Genomic DNA, 11,130 nt, shown 5'->3' on the forward strand with positions numbered 1-11,130 from the left:
TATAATAATGATTTATTTTTAATATTCACACTCGATTACGCCAATTTTCTTGTTGCCCCAGCTGGTCGACACCTCTTTTAGCAGAAACAAAGGCTAAATTAATGCATTAAATCGATGTTAATCCATGCGTGTGGATGTGGAATAAACGGACGTGACGTTGTGCGATTGAGTTGCCAGGCAACATTCGGTTCATGTTAATTTACAAACTCTTCAACTACAACCGTAGTTAAATTTAAAAACATGTTAGAAGGCCTCACGAAATACTTTAATGCAAATTAAAATGTAAATGTGAAGGAATGTGTGTATAACAAAATACATCGGTGATAAATGAAACCGGAAACTGACTAGGCAAGATCCTCAGCTCGATGATTGGATGGTTTAGCCGCAATGCATGCTGGGATTTGGGGTTTATGTGATGTGAAATCTGAAAATGTTTTTTAAAAACAAAATAAAACTGTATTCCGAGTGTGCTTGCTTTTCTCTTTGAAAGTCATTACATAACAGCTTTGTAATACACGGTTCGGCTGCATTAAATATTACATATCTGCCGTAGTTCTCTATTTATAGAGCCCTGCTGAGAAGACTTCTAGACAAAGAGGAAGAACTGCCGCCAAAACTGAAAACGTGACGTGGATCATAAATATATAAGCAATTAAACAACATCTTACATTTATTTTCACACAATACGTCTCCTTGCAGTATCAACACTAATTCGGCTGACTTTTATATTTGATCCAATTGGTAGATAGGCTGTATTTATACCATAACGGTGCAGAGCTGATAGAAAGGGACACCTGGTGGTTAAAGCACGTTATTGAATTTTATTATTTTATTATTAGATATTAATAGGAGGATGTGCAAAACAGACAAACTAATAAGGTATGCACTATAAAGTTGTTTGCAATCCGCGAAAAAACCGAGAGAAGAAGAAGAAGAAGACGAAGCCGACTCCGAGCTGTACGACTTCAGGCGAGCTTTGTGAGACCTCCCCCGGCTGCGATCGGCTATTCTCGTCTACTTTCGAGGCGAGCCGCAACGCGTCTCAAACAAGCCTAATTTTCTTGTTTCCATAGCAACAACAACTTCTTGTCAACAGTGTAAACTCGCCTTCAAAATAAAAGCATGCCAAATTACACTTAAGACTGCAACGAAAGTAACAAACACAATGCAATATCCTTTTCAATTTCAAAGAACACAAATTGGGTTATTTAAAGGTGTTGTTTTGTGTGGTAGAGGGTCGCTTTCATTGATGCGTTTTGCACCCCGGGCCATTATTTTGAAGTATGCGCTGTGACAGAGGGCCTAGGTAAAAAAGTTACGGCGGTTTCCGGTGACTTTATTTTGAAATTCAGTTCCTGAGGAACTGAATTTTATAGATTATAGAATTAAACGAATAAATAAAAACAAGGATAATTGTGTGTTATTGTTGAGTTAATAACAGTGTGTTATTTAGAAAATAATAACAAATTAGAAGGAAAAAATGATTTCAAAAATACAGATTTCAGTATCTGGGGCTCTGAGCCCCATTTCTTTGCCTCACGGACGGCAAAAAAAGTCAGACATTATACGATTTAAAATAAAAACAATAATCGTGGCTTGATATTGCGTAAGAACATGTTTTTATGAACCCCACAGATTCCGGTCTTCCAAGACCCGACCAGACAAAAAGACGCGGTGCAGGCACGAAATACATTGCTTTTAAAATTGTTCTGTGTGACACGAAAAAAAGGGGAAAATCGTGTTGGTGAACAGGAATCAATAGATTAAATGTCGTGACCATAACATGAAATGCCGGTGGAGAAGTCCGTCATTAAAAACGCATTGCCCTGGGAAAACTTGGTGGGATTAACTACAGACGGTGCAACTGCAATGTGTGGAAGAAAAGTGGGCTTGGTTGGACTAATGAAGGAGAAAATGCAAGAAAGTAACTGTCACACGCCTCTGATAACGTATCATTGCATTATCCATCAAGAAGCTTTGTGCGGGAAGGTGCTGGGGATGGATAATATAGTGACCACGGTCATGAAGACAGTGAACTTCATTCGGGCGCGTGGCCTGAATCATCGTCAGTTCCAGCTGTTCTTGCAGAAGATGGGCTCGGAGCATGGAGACGTGCCGTACCATACAGAAGTAAGGTGGCTGAGTAGGAGCAAAGTCCTCAAACGATTTTTTGAGCTTAGGGAAGACATTGCTCTTTTCATGCAGAGTAAAGGAAAACCCTTGTCTGAACTGTCAGATCCAAACTGGCTTTGTGACTTTGCTATGTTGTGTGACATAACCGAGCATCTCGCCCAACGGAATCAGAAGCTGCAGGGACGCAAACAAGTCATCACGCAGATATCCGACACGATCACGGCTTTCCAGCGTAAACTTGACCTATGGATGTGCCAAGTGAAACAGGACAATCTTGCCCACTTTCCTGTTTGTCAGAGCATCTCAGCCTCATGTCCCGGTACTTTCTCATGTGCTCAGTTAGCTACCAAACTGAGCCTGTTGATGAATGAGTTTGATCGGTGCTTCTCTGACTTCAGAGCACAGCACTCTGGATTTGCCATCTTTGCTAGTCCTTTCACCACCGACGTGTGCACTGCACCCCAACACCTTCAGATGGAGTTAATAGAGCTTCAAAGCGATAGTGGCCTGAGAGCAAAGTTCCAGGATGCTACAATCCAGGACTTTTACCGTCTACTGCCCCCTGCTTTCATGCCACAGCTTCGACTTCATGCTGCCCGTGTTCTGTCTATGTTTGGGAGCACCTATCTGTGCGAACAGATGTTTTCAAAAATGAATCTAAACAAAAACAAGCACAGATCACGCATCACTGAAGGCAACCTCCACGCTGTTCTACGGATTGCTACAGCACAGGACCTAAATCCAGACATTGACACACTGGCCATGGAAAAACGGTGTCAGACATCTGGTCAGAAAACACATTGGTAAGCATTTTAAAAAACCTAATAAAATATAATAAAATGCAATTCAACCAAGAAGAAGAATAGTTAAACTATGTGCAATGTAATGATTGTGCTTGCATTTTGTTTTGTGTTTGTTATTTTCAGAACATGATCAATGGATGAGGATGGTGGAGAGGGGATCCACATGGTGTGTTCAAGGACAGGCAGCATCTCCTCATCAAAAACTAACCTAAAAACTTGACCAATATAGTTGTGGACTGAGACAACCCTTATTTTGAGTGTATTACATTATACTACTTTATATGTGTAGCAATGTATTTAGTGTTTGCAGGTTTTATGTGTTTATGCAGACAAATGTTTACTGTAATCAAACCATCTCTCATTAGTTGGATGTATGCCCCCTGCAAGGCTGTGTGCAGCCATTTGTTTTTGTAAAATGATACATCTGTCACACATGTTCTTAGCAGCTCACAATTGTTGGTTTTACAGTTATTTGTTATTTCAAGTTTTGAACAAAGTTAATGTCATAACTTGTGTTTGATGTTATTTTTCTTTATTCACTTGGATAGTTTGATCGTTAATTGATGGAGTAATGTGGGTTTCATAACCTGACAAATTAAAAGGATTTATGTTATAATAACAAAGCAACAAGCAAACATATTTTTTACATCTATGCAAATATATATAATATTTGTAACTTGAATAAGTAATACATTCAGAGTTATTTAACATTAAGGAGTAGTTACATTTATTTTACATTGCATTTAGTTACATTGCATAAGTTACATCTGGCCCTTTGAGGACAACGATTATGCTGATGTGGCCCTCGGTGAAAATGAGTTTGACACCCCTGCACTAGAGGAACAGTCAGGGGATCCCATTAGACATTATGTTTCATCCTAAGGGAAACATATCTGTACCAGAATTCAGGGCAATCCATAGTTGATATATTTCAGTCCGTGGAGGAGCGACAGACTGACCCACTGTGAACGACAAAACTGCCATATTTAATCTGCATGTGATTAAAAGAGCTTATCACAAGTTAAACATTTAATAACTGAAACTATCTACATGACAGTTATGCCCCGGCCACACGAGGACGAAAACGGCTAAACGCAAAGGATTAACGCAATCGCAAAAAAGCTTCCGTCCACACGCAATCCGGATAGTGTCTGCCCACACGAGACAGCTCCGTTTAGCTCCAACCGCTGGAGAAGCTGCAGTACATATGCAGGAGCCTGTACGTGGCGCTGTAACTTCCTCCACAAAAGCAGCGAAGAAGCATGGTTGTCATGGTTGTCCTTCTGTTTATTCTCCGCGGTGGGGGTCGATGGAACCGGGCAGAGTTTTTCGCCAGTCAACGTGTATTAAAGTTTAAATCTTCCGACAAAATTATAAAAGTGCCGGTCAAAGGTCTTCTTTGTTATTTATTGAGCTTTAAAACAAATGAATAACGACTCTATATAATATAATAATACAATATACGGAGCCTCTCTTTTTCCTCCCTCTCTTTGGACAGCGCCAGTGTCTGTCTCATGCAGCAGCTGATCCAGTAATGAGTGACCCGGCCGACAGTAAAAATAAACATATTTATAACTAGTTTAGGTAGTTTGAGAGGTGTCTCCGTCCTGTCAGATTAGACTTCACTCGCGTTTAGGTCCATATCGAGAGAAAGATAAATAATCTGAATTCAGTGTGCAGTTTACTTTGACGCGGGGGTGAGCAGCAGAGGTGGGTAGAGGCGGGGCTATTGCCTCATCATTATCAGAAAATGATCATATAGGGCGTACACACGGAGCCGTTGGACCCCCCAGAGCGTTGCGTATGCCGTTCTATCCACCTTGGGACCCGTTATCGTTTCCGCAGTCGTTTAGTGCCGTATTCGGTCGTCCTCGTGTGGCCGAACGGTCTATATGACACTAAACAGTAAAGCAAACGACCGTTTTCGTCCTCGTGTGGCCGGGGCATTAGAGTTGCTTCCTCCTAAATTTTAAAAGGTGTGTGTGTGTGTGTGTGTGTGTGTGTGTGTGTGTGTGTGTGTGTGTGTGTGTGTGTGTGTGTGTGTGTGTGTGTGTGTGTGTGTGTGTGTGTGTGTGTGTGTGTGTGTGTGTGTGTGTGTGTGTGTGTGTGTGTGTGTGTGTGTGTGTGTGTGTGTGTGTGTGTGTGTGTGTGGTGCTCTATACAAGAGATGATAAGGGATGACAGTTTCTTAAAATAGTTTGACACCTAAGGCAACCCTGGGTACAAGTATGAGGCTGGGGAGAGAGGGAGGGAGACATGGGCTATAGGATGAGTATAGTTAACTCATTAGGGTTGGGCATTTTTATATATGTTCTATACTGGACACAATGTGTGTGTGTATGTTTGTATACCTGTGCAGATTGTAGAAAGAGTGCTAATAATAATTAAATGAAAGCTACTAAATGCCTTGGCTCCATTTAAAGGTTCCTGTAACGGCTTGTTCGCCAAGTTTTGTTGGCAAGCAAATGAGTGAGCAACAGGAAATCACAGAGACAGATGTGAAGGGAGGAGACACAAGTTCAGCAAAAGTGTTTCATTTTTTTGAGAAACAATTTGTTGCTTTTCTAAAACAGTATTCTTGTGGGAAATAATATACGGAATTTGCAAGAGGACAACTCTTACAGAGTATGACTGTATATTCACAAATATTAATGACCGTTTGTTTGTTTGCACCAGGAACCAAACAGCTGATCTCAGACCAACTATAAGGGATACAAAATGAGAGCAAAACCTTTTAATAGATTCTTACCCTTGACTATATTTGTTATCTGTTATCTCAAATGATAATATGAAGCAAGTTTAAAAACATACCCTGTTATTCTTTAAGTGGATTAGATACATTATGTTTATAAATTGTTAAATTATCTTTATGTGAAACATATCTAATCGTATGTAATTTAAAAGTAAATATACAGTACAGTGCTGAATAAAAAATAATAATGTGAACTGTGGCGGCTGCGTTGTGACCTTGTTTTCGCTCATTATTTCTGGTTTCATCTCTCCCTGTCCACTTCCCACTCCACTTTTAAGTGTGAGGAACTTTTGCAAGTAATTGCAACACAGCTCGCAGTGCTTAAGCCCAAAGTCACACATAGAAATAGTTTTGGACAGCAGGCTTTTGTACCATGCAACAATAAGAAAAGTGCTGCGGATATAGGAAATGTACTAGTGGGGAGAAGTTTGCTCTCACCCACATATCTATTCTCACCATAATAGCCAAAACTTCAGGAGACAATATTATCTGTCCCTCAATTTGTGCAGCACATTGCCCCGCTCGCTGATTCCACAGGGGCGTGAGAGTTTGAGGCTTTATGACATGCCAGGAGAGAGGTTCCCAGGCGATGTGATGTATAAATGAAGAGCAGTGGCTGCAGAGGTCTGAGCTGTCGACTCATATTATCTGCAGGCTTCCTCCTCTCATGCACTTGGCACCAGGAAGGTCAGGGGTCAGTCTTATTTCTGGACCTTGTGGGTCGATTGAAAGATTAGACCTTGCAAGCAGATGGTACGGTCATTACCTCAGTGCAGCAATTTCACATAAATGACTGATGAGCAGTACAGGTATGTCTCTGTTTAGTCTGTTGATGAAGCATTCTTTCATTTTAAGTTTGTAAAAACAAAGCAGGAGGACCATATATCAGTTCCCGTTATCTTCTGAAGCAAGTGGTCTTTCTCCAGGGATGCCTGCACAGAGAAAAACATCAAATCACAATAATCTGAGCATTTGGCCGCTCCCTGTGGGGGGGCTGCAGACAGATGGCGGAGAGTTGTTTGCGATGTTTTTAACTTCTCTCAAGTTGACCCAAATTAACCTGTGCCAATCACATTAACTGACTCCAGTGATCAGCAAGGTGATTCACGATGATAACATTAAAACAATATTGGTTGGAGTTTAGCAAAGAAATGCAACATGACATTTTGTTAAGGTAATCATGATACTAAAGGAGAATGTTCGGTGTCTATTAGACTTGTTTTTCACAACAACTTAAACCTACAAGATCCCATGGATAATGATGCAACTGAATGTATTTATTCTTTACTCCTACTAGGGCTTAATGTGACTTACCTTCCCCCCAGACTTGATTGGAGAACAATGAGCAACTATGATCTGCTATGTTTAGTATGAATATCATATTGTGGCAAAATAGATATGCTATAAAATGTGAAGTCTGACTGCATGTTTCCCTGTGAATAACAGCCTTTGTGTTTTTCGGGAAGTAGAATGAACAGAAAGCTTGGAATTGTCTAGTTTTGAGTGATACCAAACACAATGGCTTATATTTTTTATTATAAGAATGTTTTGCACATACACTTACACAGTATACTGTATGCCCTGTTTTGTCATAACATTGCACCTTGAACTTGATTATCTTGCTCATATATCTGCTTACAAAGGGTTGTCAGATTGCAGTAGGACATCCTGGCATTTTGACATCATGCATTGGACATACTTTGTATTGGGACAATAGATGTTGACTCAACGATGCACCCATAGTTTTCTCGAGAGCCCTTATGAAGTTCAGGTTTCAGCCGCTGCTATTTTGGCAGTAATTCCCCTGTCCATACTCCTGCTAATCCACAAATCTGCATTGTCCGTGAACCTGAACATAGACTGTATACATGGACAGTATTTACCATACAAATGAGAGTGGTATAGATCTTCCTATCTAACTAAAAATGTGGAACCATTCCTTTAACTGGTTTATACAAGATATAACTCCCCTTCGCTCTCCTAAACAGCGAGCAGTTGTAAGTAGCAAGTCGTTTTGCTCATGTACCTCATTGAGAATGGAATACACTGTCAGTACAAATCTGCAATAACATAGATGCACAAACAGTGCCGCATTATGATCTTATTTTTCCATCATGCAGTGACCATACAGCTTCTCTTTTCCACTTTTCCGCCTTGAGATCTGACCTTCAAAGAGAATATTGAATTGACTCGGGGAAGGAAAGATATAACTATCACTGCTTCTGACCTTTCAGTGATGTATCACCTCTGAGCAGTAAGTGATATCAATGGGTTTGGGTCGTTATGATGTGCCAAGTACATAATGTCAGTGTACCCGCCTCCAGGCATTTTAGGTAGTCTGTGCTGGACACGTGGACTTCACCTTATCTCCTGGGTCATTTGAGAAAGCAACAGAGGGTGGTAGACCAACTAGCAACTAGCAGACTCTGGAACAGCCCGCTGGCCTTCATTAAAGCCCTGTGGCTATTTCATCCATGCGTGATGGAGAGGTGTGTGACCAGTGGCGAGCCGTCAGGGCCCTCTAGGCCCTCTGTTGCCCCTTTCACACCAGCGCTTTTTCAGCTCCGGCTCGGAGCTGGAGCCTGAAAAGCGCCAGTTTTTCCTGTTCACACCGCAGCGGCACCGGCTCTTAGCTCCGGAATCAGGTTCACTTCCAGCTCCAAAAAATTGTCGGTCTAGAGGCAAGAGCTTCGGAGCTAAGAGGTGGCGTCGCTTACGTCTCTCTTACGTCGAGGCGTGCAGGAAACTAAACCCACCTCCCCTGAACATGGGTCGACTGTTATGCCTGCCTACAAGCAGTAGTGCTTATAAACACACTTTATAAAGTCAGGCAACACTAACCAGGCTTCGTGTGATTCTGTTTATTTGTACCTTACTTTGACCATCCGTTCACTGTTATCGATCATTGTGGAGAGAGGCAGACGTGTTGTTTTGTATTATTGCAGCTATCGGATGCAAGTAGTCAGTTTAGCTTCGGTTGCTATGCTAACATCACCCGTTTTATACCAGAGAAACTTTCATAACAGCGTTGTGATACCAAACAGTGTCAATTCAGACTGACACACATTCACTTAGGCTAAGGGGAACTGGGGATATGCATCAGCTGCTTGTGTGAGTCGGACAGTGAATACTTTAGAGCGGCCGCTGCAGTGTGAGCTAACCGGGAGCTAACGGGAGAATACACTCCCGTGGAAGAGCAGCCAGCACTGCAGCGGTCGGTAAATGCTGCAGAAACACATTAATAAACAATGAACCACGGCACTCTGGAGCAAAGTATAAGGTTGGAGAAGTCGTTATTCAATTTATTCTGGCTTCGTGTGATTAAAAGCAACACGATCATCGACCCGACGCAGTTCCCCGTTGTTGTTGTGAGCGCCGTAATGGCTGCCGTTGGGGAGCAAATCAGCGATGTAAACGGTGACGTCATGACGCAGCAGGGGCAGCTCTGGGGCGCCAGTGGGCGGTGTGAACAGAGCGGGAGGTGAAAAGGGAAACCGGAGCTGAACCAGAAAAGCTCCCGCTCGGAGCTAGAAACTGAAAAGCGCTGGTGTGAAAGCCGCATGTGAGGGCCTAAGATATTCTAAAAAATAATATTTGAAAACATTACAAATAAAACTTTTTTTTTTTTAAATATTATTTGTTATATATATTTTTTGTTACATTTTTCATTAGTTTTACCAAAATAACTTGATTTAATTGTATTTAAAATAACATTTCCAAATAAATAAATCCTTCGAATCTGCCTGTTCAGTTTCTGTTAGAATGTGAAGGGTTAAATGCTGTCTCTGCGAGTTTGAGATAAGCGAGACCTGCGCAGTTGCGATCAACGTCTTGCTAGTGTGTTGCATGATGGTTAAGGCCCTGACACACCAACCCGATTTTGGGAGTCAGAGGCCGTCAGAGGCTGTCGGGCATTCGCGGCGCCGTAGTCAGGTTGGTGTGTCCCGATGCATGGCCGATTCAACATGTTGAATCGGCCATGCATCGGGTCTGGCAGTCGGACCAAATAATCACTCTGATTGGCTGTTCAGCTAGCAAATCAGTGCATGAGAAGCGAAGCGGAAGTGAGGGACGTAAACAAACGATTTAAGAAGGCACACACAGACTGCTATTCATTTTCATCTCATCATGGCGATCTGGAATGATGCAAACGAAGACCTGCTCATCACCTTGATCCAGGAGAGGCCAGCTCTGTATGATATTACGGAGAAAAGATACTCTTCTTCTTCTCTGTCTTCCGGTTGTTGCCTCTTTTGAATGACGAATACACACTACCGCCGCCTGCTGGTAAGGAGAGTTATTGCCACTCACGCACTGCAGTCGGTGCGGTGTGTTCCCGTGCGACACATGGCCAAAACGCAGGAGAACACGGCCAGGCAACAGCCGACTTCAGCGTCGGCTAGTCCTCTGGTGACTGCTTGGTGTGTCAGGGCCTTAAGTCATTTTGTCCGACTTGCTCTGGAGGCTCGCCTACATGAGACGTTGAAATCTCGCGGGACAAAGAAGCCCTCAGCTTTGAGAGAGAGGCGCGGCGAGGCGGCGCAGTCATAAGGCTTGTTTGAGACACATTGCGGCTCGCCTCGAAAGTAGACGAGAGTAGCCGATCGCAGCCGGGGGAGGTGTCAAAATGCTCGTCTTAAGTCGGACAGCTCGGACTCGGAGTCGGCTTGACTGGCTGGGTTTGCAATGGCGGAAATTGCGTTGGCGTTTTTCGTTGCAGATGAAGTGGATGCAATAGAAATCCCACATGTATTGTATGGAGAATGACATGATCTAAAGGGACTGTGATTGAGAGAAAATTAAATATTTGTTTACAATAAACATGAATATGTCATTTGTTTGATTTGCATTAAAAGACAATACCATTTTTGATTTAAATGATAGATTACCTTGTGCATTTGTTGCAGCCCTTGCTTGCTGCATAATTGCAGCTGCTAAACTGTTATCTGACAAATAATTTACATCATTTAAAATCATATCCAGATTGTTGGAATGCAATTTAGTTGTTTACTCACCATTTTGTAGTCTTTGGGAAATGTCTTGTGAGACTCTTACAGTGATGTCTCCCTGTCCATCACGCAGTGTAAGCACCACAAATTCCATTGTACCCACTGTAGACAAAGGTGATCTCCATTGCTTTATATAGGTTTGTTAATTCAGTCATGATGATGAACCACACCAGTGACTGGGTTCCATAATTAGAAATGCTCCTCCCTCTTAATGTTTGCAAAACTGATAGGTGGACAGGCTACAAATGATCAGTCCCTTCAGATCCGCACACATGAAGCTTCATGAGCATGAATTGAACAGACCTGCTGCTGTGTTAATTCTTTAGCTGCCACTGTAAGCTTTATGATGTGTACAACATGGATGTAATTTGATTTAATCTTGCCATTTTAAATGATGTATTCAATAAATAAGGTTAAACCAAATCATTACATT

This window comes from Pseudochaenichthys georgianus, chromosome 22, assembly GCF_902827115.2.
Source record: "Pseudochaenichthys georgianus chromosome 22, fPseGeo1.2, whole genome shotgun sequence".
In the NCBI taxonomy this organism is placed as follows: Eukaryota; Metazoa; Chordata; class Actinopteri; order Perciformes; family Channichthyidae; genus Pseudochaenichthys; species Pseudochaenichthys georgianus.